The sequence below is a fragment of the Schistocerca serialis genome, chromosome 9 (genome assembly GCF_023864345.2).
Source record: "Schistocerca serialis cubense isolate TAMUIC-IGC-003099 chromosome 9, iqSchSeri2.2, whole genome shotgun sequence".
Taxonomy (NCBI): domain Eukaryota; kingdom Metazoa; phylum Arthropoda; class Insecta; order Orthoptera; family Acrididae; genus Schistocerca; species Schistocerca serialis.
In genome coordinates, this window is record NC_064646.1 from 96,208,404 (window position 1) to 96,230,109 (window position 21,706).

The following is a 21,706-nucleotide window of genomic DNA, read 5'->3' on the forward strand; positions in this document are numbered from 1 at the left end:
TCCTTCCTCCGCGCACAACACTGTGTGAGAGTTGCGCCGTAAGTGTGCTACCCTACCACGATACTATTGTACTTGGCCTCGCGGCCGTTACCGGGAACACTCGCTGACTTTACGGTAAACGAGCACAGTGGCGACTAAGGTAAGCGCATGGCACTATGAATGATTTCAAGACTGTTGTGCATATTCTATCAAGTGTTCCAGCGTGTCCTCTCGAAATTTCATGATAAAAACTCACAATACGCCGACTGAAGCTCCCTCACTACCAAGTACAATAATATTGTGGTTGACTAATATCTGTTGAGTGTATGTTATTGTAATAGACGTGAGGACAGTGTGTTGTCATTTTCGTGTTGTATGAGGACAGAAAAGAGATGATGAAGACGGTGCCGCCGGCCGCGGTGGCCATGAGGTTCTAGGCGTTTCAGTCCGGAACCACGGGACTGCTACGGTCGCAGGTTCGAATCCTGCCTCGGGCATGGATGTGTGCGATGTACTTAGGTTAGTTAGGTTTAAGTAGTTCTAGGGGACCGATGACCTAAGCTGTTAAGTCCCATAGTGCTCAGAGCCATTAGAACCAAAACGGTGCCGACACACAGCGTACTCCTCTCGGATAGCAAGAAGAGGTGCACAGAGCTTAACGTCGCTATCCGACAGACGTACCACCAATAGTGTCACATGCTCTGACTTCATGTGACGTTGCGAAGAGGTTTGGAATTTAATCCACAACATGGGAACAAAGTCCAGCGATCACGACCTGTACGCCACCACCTCTATTTCCCTCGTCGTTCGAACACTATTTGCTTATTCACCGGCCTTCGGTATAAACCATTTAGCCAGAGAAGTGAGTATTTAAGGACTTGGTGTACAATGTCATATGTACCGCATATGCACTGGAAATTACATTAATACCAGTTAAACTTCATACTACTCTTTCTGCATTCATACATTCAAGACAGTCCATATCTCATATCTTCTCACGCCGACCCTTTGTCTCTGTCTGGACTTGCACTTCTTGGACTACTGGTATTGTCTATTGTAAACAGCTGCCAAAACAGGTCCGTCACAGGCGTAGGTTTCGAAATTCCTGCTCTGATTAAGGCCATGAGAAACTTGTCTGACGTAGCGCAAACACTCTATTATCACATGTTTGAGGTCTGCTATTTGACTTTGGTGGACTTTGCAGTACGGAGATGGCTGAAATTTTATCATAAAAAGAATACACTTAGTATTCCAAGCTAAACACAAGAGGTGGTGAGTGTTTCAGGACGAGGGGTACCACAAGTCGTTGCTGTACGAAACCTTGAACTAGTGGAGATGCTCTCCTTCTTCGAATCTTATCGACGTACCAGTTGTCCTCAGTGAAGTAGTTATGTAGGAGATGGTGAACTGTTTGTGCTGCTCCCCTAAATATGAATTTATGACCCAAGAAAGTCCTCCGTAACTGTGGGGGCATCTCTCTTGCCAGTCAAATACTAGCGGCGAAAATTTCTGCCACCACCAGGTTTGAAACGTCTACCGTTCGCCAGCACGAGAAACACTACTGCGACGATAAACAGTGCGCTTTCCTTCAGTAGTAGTCCTACCGTCACTACCAAGAAAAAAAAATGCGCATTTGGCTCTTACTGAAGTTTACAAGAATCGTCCCGTGTTTCATAGTGTAACCTTACACAGAGTGTTACAAAAAGGTACGGCCAAACTTTCAGGAAACATTCTTCAGACACAAATAAAGAAAAGATGGTATGTGCACTTGTGTCCGGAAACGCTTAATTTCCGTCCTAGAGCTCATTTTACTTTCGTAAGTATGTACTGTACTTCCTCGATTCACCGCCAGTTGGCCCAATTGTAGGAAGGTAACGTAGACTTGGGTGCTTGTGTTGACATGCGACTCATTGCTCTACAGTACTAGCATCAAGCACATCAGTATGTAGCATCAACAGGTTAGTGTTCATCACGAACGTGGTTTTGCAGTCAGTGTAATGTTGAAAAATGCGGAGTTGGCAGATGCCCATTTGATGTATGGATTAGCACGGGGCAATAGCCGTGGCGCGGTACGTTTGTATCGAGACAGATTTCCAGAACGAAGGTGTCCCGACAGGAAGGCGTTCGAAGCAATTGATCGGTGACTTAGGGAGCACGGAACATTCCAGCCTATGACTCGCGACTGGGGAAGACCTAGAACGACGAGGACACCTGCAATGGACGAGGCAATTCTTCGTGCAGTTGACGATAACCGTAATGTCAGCGTCAGAGAAGTTGCTGCTGTACAAGGTAACGTTGACGACGTCACTGTATGGAGAGTGCTACGGGAGAACCAGTTGTTTCCGTACCATGTACAGCGTGTGCAGGCGCTATCAGCAGCTCATTGGCCTCCATGGGTACACTTCTGCGAATGGTTCAATGCGTCAATCTCATTTCAGTGCAAATGTTCTCTTTACGGATGAGGCTTCATTCCAACGTGATCAAATTGTAAATTTTCACAATCAACTTGTGTGGGCTGACGAGAATCCGCACGCAATTGTGAAATCACGTCATCAACACAGATGTTCTGTGAACGTTTGGGCAGGCATTGTTGGTGATGTCTTGATTGGGCCCCATGTTCTTCCACCTACGCTCAATGGAGCACTTTATCATGATTTCATACGGGATACTCTACCTGTGCTGCTAGAACATGTGCCTTTACAAGCACGACACAACATGTGGTTCATGCACGATGGAGCTCCTGCACATTTCAGTCGAAGTGTTCGTACGCTTCTCAACAACAGATTCGGTGACCGATGGATTGGTAGAGGAGGACCAATTCCATGGCCTCCACGATCTCATGACCTCAACCCTCTTGACTTTCATTTATGGGGGCATTTGAAAGCTCTTGTCTACGCAACCCCGGTACCAAATGTAGAGACTCTTCTTGCTCGTATTGTGGACGGCTGTGATACAGTATGCCATTCTCCAGGGCTGCATCAGCGCATCAGGGATTCCATGCGACGGAGGGGGGATGCATGTATCCTCGCTAACGGAGGACATTTTGAACATTTCCTGTAACAAAGTGTTTGAAGTCACGCTGGTACGTTCTGTTGCTGTGTGTTTCCATTCCACGATTAATGTGATTTGAAGAGAAGTAATAAAAAGAGCTCTAACATGGAAAGTAAGCGTTTCCGGACACATGTCCACATAACATATTTTCTTTCTTTGTGCGTGAGAAATGTTTCCTGAAAGTTTGGCCGTACCTGTTTGTAACACCCTGTATAAAAAGCGGCCGCGTACGATATTATAATAGTGAAACTGAAACTTAATGCAGCCTCATGCGACTCGAGATAGGGTAGAGAAGAAAATGCAGAGCTTATTTCCGCTTTTCAAAAAGAATTAAAGAGGGAACACAGCTGCAACCACACGACAAACCGCGTCTCTCCTGTTTATGTCTCCCATTGTCAATTTACCGACAAGAACGTGCCTACCTACACACATTAATTTCTGATTGTGGTACAGATTTTGACGTCGTAACTGAAGGATAGCTGCGAAGTTAAAGAGAATGTGTGATGGCTCCATGAGACACTGCTAAGGTATTTGGAATCTAATCCACAACACTGGTGCAGTCTGGTGATCAGGAACAAGCTTCTCCCAGTCATGCGTGGTTTTTTGGCAGCCCTGAACTGGCTTTATTTTAAGTAGTTTCTTGAGCTTTTCTATTTTGAAGCGATATATGATGCAGTTCTCCTGTCCACACATATGGTGAGTCGTGTGCAGCTTAAATGTTCTTCTGAATACGTGACTCTGAAAACAGTTTTCTGTGGCAGTTACGTGCTATGTTCGTGTAATCCTACCTTATTTGGACCTTTACGAATTTGAATATAGCGTAAAACCTTTCGCTACACTAATTAAAACACGAATAACCAGTAAAAGAAAATTCAAAACAACCATAAAGTAATCTTCCACTTAACTGTGCTCGTCGTTGATGATGCAAAACAAGCGATGGAGATTTGTAAATAATATATTTACTCTACCTTCTTAATTTGTCTGTGAACGTATTAACGGGAATACAGATCAAGTCATCGTAACGCTAAAATTTGTAAACCAATGAAAGTGTGTAAAACAAGACTGAGCTGATTGTCAAGTAGTTCTAGCACAATTAAAACACAATGCAGTTCCGTCAGTTAAGAACGTGAAGAAAATTTCTCTCTTTAGGTGAAACTTTGTATCTCATGCAATAAATGTTCTTGTTGTTTTGTCGATTAGTTACAGTGTCTTTATATGTAAGTGTATTTCCACATTTTTTTTATGGGTGAATGTTAAGTGTCCTGAAGACATCTATATATAAAGCAAATGAATGGTTGCAATATTAACTGCAAGAATGGGACCTCGTAACTAGCAAGCACCTCTTTATATTATTGTTTCTTCTCCAGTTCGTCAGGCAGTATAGAATTTCAAGGCATCTAGTTTGAACACGCTCATAACGTACTGGCGTTGACCTAATAATCACATTGTGTTTCTGAATTTGAAATCGTTTTGCGTCTGGCCTTAGCACATGTTCTACACTGAAGTGCCAGAGAAACTGGTGTAGGCATGCGTATTCAAATACTAAGATATGGAAACAGGCAGAAGATGTCACTGCAATCGGCAACGTCTATATAAGACAACAAGTGTATGGCGCAGTTGTTAGATCGGTTACTGCTGCTGGAATGGCAGATTATTAAGATTTTTGTGAGTCTGAGCGTGATGTTTCAGTCGGTGCACGAGCGATGGGACACAGCATCTCCGAGGTAGCGATGAGGCGGGGATTGTTCCGCACGACCTTTTCACGAGTGTACCGTGAAGATTAGGAATCAGGAATCCGGTAAAACATCAAATCTCCGACATCCTTGCGACGGGAAAATGATGCTGCGAGAACGGGACCAACGATGACGGAAGAGAATCGTTCAAGTGACAGGAGTGCAAATTGCTGCAGATTTCAGTGCTGGGCCATCAACGAGCGTTCCTCACAAGCGACTTCTAATCAAGCTGCGGGCCTATGGGGTGTCGTCTCAGTTGTGCGACTGGATTCGTGATTTCCTGTCAGGAAGGTCGCTGTTCGTAGTAATAGACGGAAAATCATCGAGTAAAACTGAAGTGATATCAGGTGTTGCCCGGGGAAGCGTCTTGGCACCTATGCTGTTCCTGATCTATATAAATGACCTGGGTGACAATTTGAGCAGTTCTCTTAGGTTGTTCGCAGATGATGCTGTAATTTACCGTCTAGTAAGGTCATCCGAAGACCAGTATCAGTTGCAAAGCGATTTAGAAAAGATTGCTGCATGGTGTGGCAGGTGGCAGTTGACGCTAAATAACTAAAAGTGTGAGATGATCCAGATGAGGTCCAAAAGAAATCCGTTGGAATTCGATTACTCGATAAATAGTACAATTCTCAAGGCTGTCAATTCAACTAAGTACCTGGGTGTTAAAATTACGAACAACTTCAGTTGGAAAGACCTCATAGATAATATTGTGGGGAAGGCGAGCCAAAGGTTGCGCTTCATTGGCAGGTCACTTGGAAGATGCAACAAGTCCACTAAAGAGACAGTTTACACTACACTCGTTCGTCCTCTGTTAGAATATTGCTGCGCGGTGTGGGATCCTTACCAGGTGGGATTGACGGAGGACATCGGAAGGGTGCAAAAAAAGGCTTGTCGTTTTGTATTATCACGTAATAGGGGAGAGAGTGTGGCAGATATGATACGCGAGTTGGGATGGGATTCATTAAAGCAAAGACGTTTTCCGGGAGTGGAATGGTAGAGAGATAGTATGAATGTGATTCGATGAACCCTCTGCCAAGCACTTAAATGTGGATTGCAGAGTAATCGTGTAGATGTAGATGTAGGGTGCAAACCATTCACCGAAGCATCATCGATATGATCCTCTTGATGACTGCGCGACACAAAGCTTTACGCCTCCCCTAGGCGCGTCAACACCGACATTGGACTGTTGATAACTGGCAACATGTTGCCTGGTGGGACGAGTCTCGTTTCAAATTGCATCGAGCGGATGGACGTGTACGGGTATGGAGACAACCTCATGAATCCATGGACCCAGCATGTCAGAAAGGGACTGCTCAAGCTGGTGGAGGCTGTGTTATGGTGTGCGCTGTGTGCGGTTGGAGTGATACGGGCCCCTTGACACGTCTAGATACGACTCTAACAAGTGACCCGTACGTAAGCATCCTGTCTGATCACCTGCATCCATTCGTGTCAGATGTGCATTCCGACGGAGTTGGGCAATTCCAGAAGGACAATGCGACACCCCACACTTCCAGAATTGCTACAGAGTGGCTCCAGGAACAGTCGTCTGAGTTTAAATAGTTTCGCTAGCCACCAAACTCCCCAGACATGAACATTATTGGGCATATCTGGGATGCCTTGAAACGTGCTGGTCAGAAGAGATCTCCACCCCCTCATTATCTTGCAGGTTTATATACAACCCTGCAGAATTCATGGTGTTAGTTTTCTCCAGCACTACTTCAGACATCAGTCGAGTCCATTCCACGTCTTGGTACGGCACTTCCGCGTGCTCTACGACATTAGGCGGGTGTACCAGTTTCTTTGACTCTTCTGTGTATGTGTACGTGCTGTGTCGACGGTCTTGATATGACAGCAAGTCTCCCCTGGAGCCTTTGCCGACGTTGGTCGCAACGTCAGCGACTTCGGCTACGGAGGCAGCATATACATTTGCGGAGCTGTGTCACTGAAATTTAACAACAGCAGCGGAGCTCGTGCTTTCAACATGTTGTGGGCCACGTGACACAGTCACCTGTAACGACGTTATCATATTGTGCTGTTTTGCTGGCTAATGAAGAGAAGAAGAAGAGCTGCAGACAGCCGCTGCAACTGCACGAGACTGCTGAAAGTACGGCCGCATTTACGGTCCAGACCCAGAATCGTTAAACATGTTTATTGAATGATGAACGTAATTACCGGGCTTACTACTTTCATTTTACCTTCCGCATCGGAGAAGAAAAAAAAAGGCCGTGGTTCGCAGAATCGACTGCGGTGGTGGTCTCCAGCGCCGGTTACCTTTTTAGTTTTGCCGCAGCTCCCCAGGGCTCGCTAAACACGGTTCGTTACGTAGCGGGCCAATAACTGCGTTTTCACGTAACACACACACACACACACACACACACACACACACACACACACAGATAAGACATTCCGGCAGATAGGCTTTTTCGCTTTCTCTCCTTTCCTCAGTTTCTGACATGGTGGAAGTGTAGGGCAACCAATGCATTGTTGATCAGGTAATTTTGCATTTCGTTATATGTTGAAACTCTTTTGGTGATGAAAGATACCGTTTCTTACCCATTTACAATTGCTTATTCATTTATCACTGTTTCGTTCAAACCTACCCTCTTTATTCTGTTACACGTCGCATGACACGTAACTGGCACTATATTGCACTCCACTATGGTCCAAATTACAATCATAAAGTTATTCGTAGCCAAACAAAATGATTACCATAATATAACGGTTACAACAAACCGAAATGAAATTGGTATAATACAATCACCAATTAAAGATAAAGAACTAAATCCTATCTATGTAGTACAGTTTTGTTGTTCTACATACGTCCAAGATATCGTGGCTGTCAAAGAGAAACTTCAAGTCTGGCCAGTCTCTTGGCAAGAAGAGAATCCTACCTAAGCAGCTACGGTATAACTGACACACTGACCCAGTCTTCGTCAGGTACGTGCGGGTTACCACTAGTCTAGCTAACACACAATGTGAACCCGAAAGTCACCGACATTATTTCGGAGATTGTTCAGGGATATTTGGTGAGTATTTTGCTACAAGCGACCCGTGGAAGGAAAGCAGAAGGAACCTTGGGACACAGCGTCAACCGCAAGCCAACGCATACAGATCTATATCTGCAGGCAACAAGCTACCATCATCCTGCACAATGCGATAGTGCATTACGTACGTTAGTTCATAGAGCACATGTGGTATCTGATCCTGAAAGCCCGTGGAATGAAATACAACATTTAAAGACAGTGTTCCGACAAAACTGTTATACTGAGAGACAGATACGTAATGCATTCAGGCTCAGGCGAGTTCAATCTATGGAGCAGAATGAAGATACGAAGACACCCACCATTTTGGCCCTCTTGCCGTATTTTGAAGAAGAGTCCTCGGAAGATATGGAATTAAGTGTGTTTTTCAACCATTTGCAAAGCTGAGAAACCTGTTGGGTTCGGTTAAGGATGACCTTGACTTGAGGAAATGTGGTGTGTACAAGATTCCTTGCCAATGTGGTGCAGCATATATAGGTCAGACATGCCGCACAGTACAAGAATGTTGCGATGGACATCAGCGTCATACACGCCTTCGTCAACCGGAAAAGCCAGCAATTGCGGAACACTGCCTGAATACAGGACATCGGATGATATATGAAAAGACGGAAGTTTTATACCCGACATCAGCTTTCTGGGAATGCGTCATTAAGGAAGCAACACATATCCGTACAGCCGGTACTCTCATCACCAAGGATACGGGATTTCAGCTAGGCACAGCCTGGAGTCCTGCACTGGCTGCTATTAAATCACGTCGCGAAAATCAAGATTCTTCGACAACAGGCCCGCCATAACACTGGCCGCGTACGGCCATTGGTGACTAACCTCTGGCCGCACTGTTGGCAAACGCAGCGTACAGCACACGCGCAGGAGAGCCGTTCTGCGATTAGCGGCAAGAGTTTGAATATAGCACCATCTACACTGTTGTTGTTGTTGTGGTCTTCAGTCCTGAGACTGGTTTGATGCAGCTCTCCATGCTACTCTATCCTGTGCAAGCTTCTTCATCTCCCAGTACCTACTGCAACCTACATCCTTCTGAATCTGCTTAGTGTATTCATTTCTTGGTCTCCCTCTACGATTTTTACCCTCCACGCTGCCCTCCAATACTAAATTGGTGATCCCTTGATGCCTCAGAACATGTCCTACCAACCGATCCCTTCTTCTGGTCAAGTTGTGCCACAAACTTCTCTTCTCCCCAATCCTATTCAATACTTCCTCATTAGTTATGTGATCTACCCATCTAATCTTCAGCATTCTTCTGTAGCACCACATTTCGAAAGCTTCTATTCTCTTCTTGTCCAAACTATTTATCGTCCATGTTTCACTTCCATACATGGCTACACTCCATACAAATACTTTCAGAAATGACTTCCTGACACTCAAATCTATACTCGATGTTAACACTACTGGCCATTAAAATTGCTACACCACGAAGATAACGTGCTACAGACGTGAAATTTAACCGACAGGAAGAAGATCCTGTGATATGCAAATTATTTGCTTCTCAGAGCATTCACACAAGGTTCGCGCCGCTGGCGACACCTACAACGTGCTGACATGAGGAAAGTTTCCAACCGATTTCTCATACACAAACAGCAGTTGACTGGCGTTGCCTGGTGAAACGTTGTTGTGATGCCTCGTGTAAGGAGGAGAAATGCGTACCATCACGTTCCCTACTTTGATAAAGGTCGGAATGTAGCCTATCACGATTGCGCTATATCGTATCGCGACATTGTTGCTCGCGTTGGACGAGATGCAAAAACTATTAGAGTCAACAGATGGGGACGTTTGCAAGACAACAACCATGTGCACGAACAGTTCGACGACGTTTGCAGCAGCATGGACTATCAGCTCGTAGACCATGGCTGCGGTTACCCATGACGCTGCATCACAGACAGGAGGGCCTGTGATGGTGTACTCAACGACGAACATGGGTGCACGAATGGCGAAACGTCATTTTTTCGGATGAATCCAGGTTCTGTTCATGACGGTCGCATCAGTATTTGGTGATATCGCGGTGAACGCACATTAGAAGCGTGTATTCGTCATCGCCATACTGGCGTATCACCCGGCGTGATGGTATGGGGTGCCACTGGCTACACGTCTCCGTCTCCTCTTGACGACACTTTGAACAGTGGACATTACATTTCAGATATGTTACGACCCGTGGCTCTACCCTTCATTCGATCCCTGCGAAACCCTACATTTCAGCAGGATAATGCACGACCCCATGTTGCAGGTCCTGTACGGGCCTTTCTGGATACAGAAAATGTTCGACTGCTGCCCTGGCCAGCACATTCTCCAGATCCCTCAATATTTGAAACGTCTGGTCAACGGTGGCCGAGCAACTGGCTCGTCACAATACGCCAGTTACTACTCGTGATGAACTGTGGTATCGTGTTGAAGCTGCATGGGCAGCTGTACCTGTACACGCCATCCAAGCTCTGTTTGACTCAATGCCCAGGCGTATCACGGCCGTTATTACGGCCAGAGGTGGTTGTTCTTGGTACTGATTTCTCAGGATCTATGCACCCAAATTGCGTGAAAATGTAATCACACGTCAGTTCTAGTATAATAAATTTGTCCAATGAATACCCGTTTATCATCTGCGTTTCTTCTTGGTGTAGCAATTTTAATGGCCAGTAGTGCAAGTGCAAATATTTGCGCACGCCCGATTTCCGCATCTGCGCGTTCTGGAAACGGGGCGTCGAAGTGCGGATACCGTCAGTCGTACCTACCCACCAGCAAGGTTGAACCACCTGAAGATGTCGGACAGTTGTTCCGAGGAAATATTGTCGAAATTGCACAACGTCATCCGGCGACAAACCCGTGAAGACTATTTACAAAATGGTTCAAATGTCTCTGAGCGCTATGGGACTTAACATCTGAGGTCATCAGTCCCGTAGAACTTAGAGCTACTTAAACCTAACTAACCTAAGGACATCAAACACATCCGTGCCCGAGGCAGGATTCGAACATGCTACAGTAGCGGCTGCGTGGTTCGACTATTTACAACACATCGGCCGGGAAAGCTTGAATAGTCACAGTTCGCAATACCGCTATGTGGTTGCCGTTACTGCGGCAGCAGCTAACCAACCATACTACCGTGTATTATTGTTAACGTACGAGTAGCTGTGACAGCGAGTAAATCAACACTGAAGACTATTTAAGAGTGCACGAGCCACACGTTTACGACTTGAAAAAAAGAGGCAATATAAGAAATGACATTTTTCGGTCGGTTACATTTACATGGAACGATAACAATATCACGTGTATTAAGGCGGTCTGCTTGGAGCAGACACGATCGTCTCTGTTGGATACATCTATCCAGACCATCACGCAGAAATTTCAAACTGCATCAGAATCCACTGCAAGTACTATGACAGTTAGGCGGGAGGTGAGAAAACTTGGAATTCATGGTCGTGCGGCTGTTCATAAGCCACACATCACGCCAGTCAATGCCAAACGACGCCTCGCTTGGTGTAAAGACCGTAAACATTGGACGATTGAACAGTAGAAAAACGTTGCCTGGAGTGACGAATCACGGTACACAATGTGGCCATCCGATGGCAGGGTGAGCGTATGGCGAATGCTCGGTGAACGTCATTTGCCAGCACGTGTAGTGCCAACAGTAAAATTCGGAGGCGGTTGTGTTATGGTGTGGTCGTGTTTTTCATGTATGGGGCTTACACCCCTTGTTGTTTTGCGTGGCACTATCACAGTACAAGCATAATTTGATGTTTTAAGCACCTTCTTGCTTCCCACTGTTGAAGAGCAATTCGGAGATAGCGATATAATCATTCAGCAGGATCGAGTAGCTGTTAATAATTCACAGCCTGTGGCAGAGTGGTTACACGACAATAACATCCCTGTAATGGACTTGCCTGCACAGAGTCCTGACCTGAATCCTATAGAACACCTTTGCGATGTTTTGGAACGCCGACTTGGTGCCAGGCCTCACCGACTGACATCCATACCTCTCCTCAGTGCAGCACTCCGTGAAGAATGGGCTGCCATTCCCCAAGGCATCTTCCAGCGCCTGGTTGAACGTATGCCTGCGAGAGTGGACGCTGTCAAGGTTAAGCACTACCGATGGAGTGCGCTACGAACTTGTAAGACGTTTTCAGCCAGGTGTCCGGATACTTTTGATCACATAGTATATTTAATTCACTGCTTCAGACTCCGTGGGCTCATGTGAGCCAAAGCTACTTCGTTATGGGCCAACTCAGTTCATAGGAAGCTGATACAAAAACGTGAAACCCGTAAAAGAAGACTATTAAAAACACAAAAATTTAACAGTGGTATAGTAAATAATTAGTTAGTGCAAATCTCTAAATTCATGTACTGAGCAACAATAGTAAGTTCCAAGAAAGGCTCTCAACACATCGGAAATAAAAAACTGAGGTTTCCGATCAAGTATTTCAGTTTTATTCGAAGCACACCTTTCTGCGTGATGTTTTTCAGTAGTGTATCTCAAGTGCAAATCGTGTCTGACAAGGACAGGTCCCCAGCGGTGGGATCGAAGGTTATGTAGGTTAAGATCCTAGATATCACACATTGCAGCCATTCGTCCCCGTGGGCCCTCATTTGCGACTAACTGAAGAAAAAAATCCCAATTCTGTGTGTCACTCAATAGCGTATAAAAAGTTGTCTCAAGTAGTCTGGCTACGAAGTGTAATGGATAGCAAAGTAGCTTCGTGGGTTCGAATCTCGCCAGGTGCAATAGATTTTCATTTTTAAATCTTTGTCGAAATGACTTTGGACATTATTTTTTGCTAATTACTTGATTTAAAAGTAGTTTTTTTTTACATTTCTTTGTCACATAATTTTAATCATAATGTCAGCTGATTCATACGGTTTCATTTTTCTTCCTGTCACTCTTTTTCGATTTGAAATGTTTGCTCATGTTTTTTAAATTAATTTTATATATTAATTTCGATTTAATTTCTTTTGTTTTATTAACATTTTTTCGTCCACGTTACTGCGTTCATTATACTTATTTCTCATTTTGTTGAATTTCGTTACACTTATAAACCCTTCTTTCATTTAAATCTTCATCTGCACAGCTGGTAACGAAAAGTACATTTTTCACAACACGTCACAGTTATTATTCGTTTTTTTTGTTTTTTAACTGATAGATCGGAATTTTCAAATAATTAAATATTGTAATAGATAAATATAATTAAATTCATATTCAGAAAAATCCCGAGTGGAAAAAGAGCAATATAATGAACAAAATGAAGCAATTTGAAAAAGTTCATATGGAGATTAAAACAATGTGGCAAAGGAAAACAAATAAAAAATTCGTTGAAACCAAATATTTAAATAAAAATAAATGTCAAAGGCATTTAGATAAAATTTAAAGAATAAAAAAGGTACTGCATTTGACGAGATTCTAACCCACAACCTCTTGAAGCCATTATCCTCTGCATTACACCACACAACTAGGCTATGTAACTCGACTTTTTATAACGTTATTGATCATCACTCAAATTTCCGAAATTTTTTTGGTCTATTACATCAGGGTGAAAGGCTACAGGATGTGATACCTGAGATCTTAACCTACATCACCATAAATTCGGTTTCAAAATGTCTGACCCACCGCTGGAGACCTCTCCTAGTCCGTCTAAAATTTACTGAGAGAATATTACAGCTCAACCGGCCGCGGTGGTCTAGCGCTTCTAGGCGCTCAGTCCGGAACCGCGCGGCTGCTACGGTCGCAGGTTCGAATCCTGCCTCGGGCATGGATGTGTGTGATGTCCTTAGGTTAGTTAGGTTTAAGTAGTTCTAAGTTCTAGAGGACTGATGACCACAGAAGTTAAGTCCCATAGTGCTCAGAGCCATTTATTACAGCTCTTTTGACTTACTACGGAGCGAATTGGTGGTGTGGTAATGTCGATGGGGGTCGCTTTCAGGACACCGGCCCAAACCCTAATCCGGCCACCCTACATCTTACGATGAGTGGCGGAGGGTACTTGTGTACCAGTGCCACTCCCCCCTCTTGTTCCAGTCACGAATGATCCGCGGGAAGGTCGATTGTTGCTTATCCTCCGTGTGGGCTCCACTACCGCTAATTTTACGTTGAGGGTCTTTGCTGCAGATACACCTATGAGGAAGCAAGATGTTAGTTGACTTTTCTACGGACGTACGTACTCGGAATTGTAGCAATAAACCACTCCGTGATGCACAGCGCCTCTCTTACAGCGTTTGCCACTGGAGATAGCTGAGTATTTCCGTGACGTTCACTATATAAACTTCCAGCGAAAGGCGCAGCTATTCTTTGGATCTTCTTCATTTTTTCTATCAATCCTATCTTGTACGGAACTCTGACTGACGAGCAACATTCAAGTGTCGCTCGGACGTGGCTTTTTTAAGCTACCTACTTTTCGGGTAGACAACACTTCCTGAAGATTTTTCCAGTGAAGCTCAGTTTAGCATCTGCCTTACCTGCGATTACTTTTATGTGATCATTCCACGTTAAATACCTCCATACACATACTCCTAGATACGTTTATGGATATGACTGTTATTCTTCCACTGACCGTTCTGCAATCGTTTAATCATACAAAATGGGTCTTTCGCCGTATTTATGCGCAATATGTTACATTTTTTATGTCCAACTCCTGGACCCGGCGTCGGTTCTCTGCTGATCGCAGAATGTGTGGACACGTAGCTTAGATCCGTTTGTTGATTTACGCAAGACCAAAACTTGTTAAGATTTTCTGTCAAGTCGGTAGACAGAATTTTACTTTCGAATCCCTTGAACAGCTTATGCATGCCACCTCTTACGCTAATTTTGGTTTAGTTAAGTTTTTCTTTGCCTTTGAGGGTTTGGCTGCGCTTAAATTCGCAGTAAAGTTCCCTTTGCTTTCGTAGCAGGTTTCTAACACAGGTGTCGAACCAAGGCGGTTCTTTCCCATCCTTAACAACTTTGCTCGGCGCATACCTGTTTAATGGGTATTAGGCGAAAAATACTCTTGAGCATTGTCCATTGATGCTCAACATTTTCGGTTCTCAAAAATGGTTCATATTGCTCTGAGCACTATGGGACTTAACATCTGAGGTCATCAGTCCCCTAGAACTTAGAACTAATTAAACCTAACTAACCTAAGGACAACACATACATCCATGCCCGGGGCAGAATTCGAACCTGCGACCGTAGCGGTCGCGCGGTTCCAGACTGAAACGCCTAGAACCGCTCGGTCACAACGGCTGACCTTTCGGTTCTGAATATGAATTTATCATGTTGAGAGATCAAATAACCAGTCTTTTTTTTTAGGCTCTTGCTAAGCAAAAATGTCTTCCTACATTTTTTTATATTCCCGTTTACTGCCGTATTGAGTGAGGCTGTAAAGTGCTTGTGATCATTGATTGCTTGTTCTGCCACAAGTGAGTCGAAAGGTTCGGGCCTGTTGATGACAAGGAGATCTAGTATGTTGCCTTCACGAGACATTTTTGTGATTGGTTGCCCAAGGTACTTTTCGGATAAGGCATATAGAATAATTTCACTCGAGTCTCAGTCTATAGCTGGTAAGTTGAAATCTCCGGCCAATATTATAACCTGGAAATTTACTCGAATTCTGCTTCAAGTTTTCCCGAAACTGTTCCGTGGATTTTGTTATTCGCTTAAGGCAAATGGCAATATGGTTCCAGACAGTGACCTTCCCCAGTTAGAACTCCGATTCTAATGACCATATCATCAAACAGTTCCTTATTTTTTAATGAGTACATCCTATTAACCACTATTTCCATAATACAGTAATGGAACAGGGATCGAAGAGTACATTGCATAAACATATTCATTGTGCTCCGTCAATCTTGTAGCGAATGTTACGAGCTCCTGGGAGGTTGGAAGTACCAAGTTTGTGACGTGTTACGTACGTAACTTGTAGGATTACAATACTACGAGAGTGGTCCCGTAAGTAAGTCTCCCTATTTAATTCATTTCTCTGCAAAATGAACTGTGCCTGTGACATTTGAGAGCTGGCGAGTTCGACTGGTATGTGTTGCAACGCTCACGCCGGCTTATGATGCATGCCGCACTAACTTGCCAGTACACTAGCAGCTAGCATGGAATTACCACTACAAACTGTGTCCGCTTGTGAACTGAGCGACACATGGTGAAGTCATTATTGTAATTCGCAGCTCTGTGGAGGAAGATTGTCGTGTTACCAAGGATAACATCCTAATGCAGTTGCCTCTTGGGTCTGCAATTGGACGCTCGTGCATCGCAAAATCCTGACAGACCACCTTCTCTACCGCCAAGTCTGTGGAAGAGGGGTGCCACATTTGTCGAGTGGCATCCACAAGCAGCAACGGATAAAAATGTTCAAAGGTGTGTGAAATCTTATGGGACTTTAACTGCTAAGGTCATCAGTCCCTAAGCTTACACACTGCTTAACCTAAAGTATCTTAAGGACAAACACACACACTCATGCCCGAGGGAGGACTCGAACCTCCGCCGGGACCAGGGCCAGAACGTTTCTGGAAATACATCAAAGAGAGGGAGATTTACTCGTCACTGGGGATGAGATCTAGGTCCACACCAAAAGTCGGGGTAATGTGTGGAAGAAGCCTGGTGAAAGTGGCCCAAATAAGGCGAAGGTCACACATTCCGCAGGGAAAATTATGGAACCATCTTTCGGGACTAGCAGGTGTTCTTTTCTCATTCACTACCTGCCTCGCAACACCACAATTAATGTTGAGAGGTACCGTACTGTCTTGAGGAATCTATGACCTCCCATCAAAAGAAGACGTCGTGGACTTTTTCTCACGAAGTTCTCTTCCTTCATGATAATGCTCGGTCTCATACAGCGCGAATGACCGAGGCAGATTCGACTGGGAAATGTTCCCGCATCCACCATATGAACCAGATCTTGCCCAAGTGATTTTCACGTGTTCGCTCAAGTGAAAGGTCGTCTTGGAGGTAAGCACTTTAACACCGGTGATAAAGTCACGTCAACAGTGACCAGTTGGTTACGAGCACAGGATCCGACCTGGTACAATGTTGTCCAGCGAGCACGATTGCCGATAACAGCTATTACGAGACCAGTTAAAGGCACTGCTATATTTGTGACATGAAGGCTACTGGATTAGAGCAGTTTAGGCCTGAAGATGACGTAGTGTAACGTCGAAACTGGTCGCCTAGAAATAAACCTATACAACGGCGATTGGTATTGTCTTTATTGAACATTGAGCAGCCGTAGTCCCATACTTCACCAGAAGATGGAGTTACATTCCGTAGTCCTTCACTCCAACAGATGATGGAGTTACATTCATGGTACAACAGTGGTTTGGAAGAACTTCCGTCACGTTGCCAAAGATGCTTGGAAAAACATGGCGACTATTTAGAAAAGTAACAGAAGTATTTTACAGTGTCAACAATGATATATCAATACGATACACTGCATGTAATGCTTCTTGTAAACTAGGGAAACTTACTGATTGGCCTTTATCACAACGGATCTAAAGACTGCCGTAACTAGGTAAAACCAATAATGATATAATCTTATATCAATATTTATAACAAACCTTTAATTATGACGTTGAAAAGAATTCGGTAAATCTACCGTTCAACCATGTTTCGTGTTCAACAACTTTACTCCTTTGTGACGATGTACTGTTCTGATTTAATAGATGAGAACCATAAAAATTATTTAACCAATTTTGCGGTTTTGTGAGGAACAACTGGAAGCGGCAAAAAAATTTCAAAATTTATAACGATGTCCCATAGCAAGACAGTGAGAGGGGCGTGCGACGTGGGAAGGAGTAAGAGAGCAGACGGTCTAGTACTCTGGTTGAAAGCGTCTGTACGCCCCTCGATCTCTCTTGTATTTCTTGCTTCCTACTCGAGACATACGATGGTGCGAGTAAAGCAGTATGAATCCTTCCTCTGACACCGGTGTCCTAAGTTTGCCCAGCAATGATTACGTGGACAACGTCGCCTTTCTTCCTATTTTTTTTCTTCTTCTTCATGACAACTTTGTTTACCTTTCGAGAACATTTCTGTTACAAAATGATAATTAATTCGACACCCTAGCTGCAAACAGGCGTTGACATACATCATTCGGGACATGTTGAAAATGTGTGCCCCGACCAGGACTCGAACCCAGGATCTCCTGCTAACATGGCAGACGCTCTACCCATCTTTTTTTTAAATATTTTTATAAATTCGGTGGTCTTCCGCTCTAACAACCTTTTTTTTCTTTGATCTCATTTTGTTCCACCTTGCTCGTTGAATTTGTCTGAGGCGGACATCCGATGGCACCCGTTTAGGGTCTAAGTTGACCCATTCACTCCGTTTTTTTGTTACAGAGGGTAGCTAACCCCTCTGACCGAACACGCTGAGCTACCGTGACGGTATTAATGGTATCTGTTCTTTCAGGAACAGATACTATCTTTATATATAGTTAAAATGTGGCTACCCGTCCATTGACCTCTGGTGCGAATGCACAGGCTATGCTCCAACTCGTACGGGACTTGGTATATTAATCTGCCACGAGTAATGAGTGTGATGGGCAAACATCTATTAGGCGCACTACGAATGTAGTGATGTGAACATGTTGAAATGTGGGTCTCACGGGGAGCATGCAAGGGATAAGTCCCTGCAGGCGCACTATCCTCTGTACCCTCGGTAGCTCAGATGGATAGAGAGTCTGCCATGTAAGCACGAGATCCTGGGTTCGAGTCCCGGTCGAGGCACATATTTCCAACATGACCCCAATGATGTATATCAACGCCCGTTTGCAGCTAAGGTGTCGAATTAATTATCATTTCGTTTTAGAGAGGCTGCACGGTCATCAATGGTTTCTGTTCTTTCGGGAACAGATACTACCTTCAGATAAATTTCTGTCACACTTTCGTATAGACTACACCGACTCATTACGATCCTAGCAGTACGTCTCCGAATTCGTTCTGTCTGTGCTGCCTTGCCTGATTGCAACGAGCTCACACTCGTGTTTGTTTTGCATATCCTTTACAAATGCACAGCAAATTCCTAGAACCCTTCCAACAAATCCTAAGTCTTTCATTCGCCTTCCCTCCCACACAATGTGCAATGTACAATGGCTTGCGGAAAAGTACCGCGGAGTTATAATTAAAGTGCAGTTACTCACAGAGATCCAGTGTGGGCTCTGATTATAGTATGGCAGCCGAACGTAGTAGATATTTTAATGCGTTAGTGCAGAATCGATATATGCTGGAAAAAAATTAATTTCAATTTTGGTCATCAGGTGCAAATCTGGTCCTGTGAATGCAAGAACTATAGAAATGTTTCCATATGTAATGGATAACGAACGGGACGTAGGCAGAAAAGGTCAAGTAAGTGAGAAAGGTATGATGTCGATTTTACGCGTATTATTAATGCAATTGTTCAGTACAAGCAATTGTTCAGTATAAGCACCGGATACGTCGACGAGTTAGTGTCACACTGTCACCTGGTTGACGAAATTGGAACTAAATTTTTTCAGCGTAAATCAGTTCCACGTTAACGCATTAGCATACCTACCAGCTTCGCCACCATACGATAATTACAGCCCACACTGTACTTCCGAGAGTAGTTGCACTTTAATTATAAGCACCCGGTATATCTGGCGTAAGGATCATAGGGCAGGAACATGTGTGGAGTAAGCATTCAGATGCTTCTAACAGATCTTTTTTTCGTCACATAATCTCCCTCCAAAGTGACGAGACTAACGAAAGCATAGCCCGTAAGCACTATGCAGATGTTGAATGTTATTACGTACATCTGTAAGACATGCAAATGTGTGAATTTTGTACACTAGTGAACTTCACTTAAAGCTTTGAAGTTTTTTTTTTTGTTTGTTTGTTTTGTCGTACTTCACTTGATCGTATGACCAAATCTCTGAATGTCACGTTGCAAAACGATTTCCGAGTATGCCAAAGTGTAAGTGTCCCGAAAACCCTCGAATCTGGAGCTGTTACGTACAGAAAAATAGCGATTTATCACATACTGATAATTTTTAGGCACAAAATCTTCATTTTGTGCTTTCTGGTGTGATACGTATAATCTTAACCGCACGTAGTTTTTCTGTGCATTACAAGTAATATTACTACAACGTCCCACTGTCGTACTGTGTAGAATAATTCGGAGATCTGTATAAACCTGAGGTAAATTGACTGCCATATATAAATATTACCTGCTAGTGAAAATTTCTCGAAGTGTGTATATTTATTCTAAAGATATACTGGAATTCACATTAACGAGTTTATCTAGCACTTGTTTCATTAACGTATGGACATGCATTCACATAGGGGTAACAATTACTGAACTATATGAAATAAAATCGTCATAACTTCTGAACGGTTTGCGTTAGGAAGTTCAAACTGCACGATTGGCGGCGGAGCATGATGGGAATATGGTTTCGTTTAGCGACGAAGCCCACTATCATTTGGATGGGTTCATCAGTAAGCAAAATTAGCTCTTTTGGGGGACTGAGATCCCGCAGTTCGTGATCGAGAAGTCTCTGTACCGTCAACGGGTGACTGTCTGGTGTGCAATGTGCAGTCACAGAATAATCGGTGCGATATTCCTTGATGGTATCGTGACCATTATCCAAAGTCACCATGATTTCGACAAGATATGGTTCATGCAAGAGACGGAGCTCGCGATTGCCCGCCATATTCTCCGAATCTGACCATACGTTGTTCCTTTTTGTGGGGTTACATTTTAAAAAAATGTTCAAATGTGTGTGAAATCTTATGGGACTGAACTGCTAAGGTCATCAGTCCCTAAGCTTACACACTGCTTAACCTAAATTATCCTAAGGACAAACACACACACCCATGCCCGTGGGAGGACTCGAACCTCCGCTGGGATCAGCCGCACAGTCCGTGACTGTAGCGCCTTAGACCGGGGCTACATTAAAGACAAGGTGTACAGCAATAACCCAAAAACAACTACTGAGCCGAAAACAGCCATACAGGAGGTCATAGACAGCATCGATGTTCCGACACTTTGAAACGTCCCCTTTTGTACAATTATACATGACTGTGCTTAAACTGACACAGAAGATTTTTAGCGCAACGCAATCTGACTTTCAAAAATCCCTACAAAAGAATGGCCCTGACTAACATTAACCTATACGTTTCACAAATCGCTTACCTCACAAAAATCTTGGTTACTCGAACTACTGCAATACAGCGACCGCCACTATTGCCAGCTAAATAAAAGATTCAAACTACGGAAGGCACTAACTACTGATAGGCATAGTTAGCAAATGAAAGATTTTGATAGAGAACAAACAATGTATTTACCTCAATAGTGTTCAAAAGTCATAATGTATATAGCAGTTCATGATATCCAGTGTTACAAATTTCAAAACTCCGCCATCTCTCTCCCCACATCCACCACTGCTGGCGGCTCATCTTCAACTGCGCAACGCTACGCGCTGTTCACATCCAGCTGCCCAACACTGCAATGGCAGACAACAATGCAAACTAGCCACAGACTGCACACAGCACAGCCAGTGATTTTCCTACAGAGCGCTACGCAACGTTGCCAATAAGAAAACATAAACAGCCTACTTACAACTTCAACGCGTCATGCAGAATTTCGCTATTCGCCTGTGCCACATCATCGCCAATGATGGCAGTCATATCGAACATGTCATAACCGACATCCGTATATCTGTAGTGACATTTCTATGTTGACTAAAGTGTGTGCACGCCGCAGATAAACTCCTTACTATACTGTATCTCAATATGTCCAAACACGTAAAGCTCCTGTTACTAATGTGATTGCTATTACTAGATCTCCGTGGTACTTACCTAAGGAACGTAACTTTTTCGCCTTTAACGTATTCCGATTTGCATCCAAAGCGGCAACAATTTTTCACCACTGCCGTTAGTAATAAATGAACGCGTAAAAACCGGACGGAT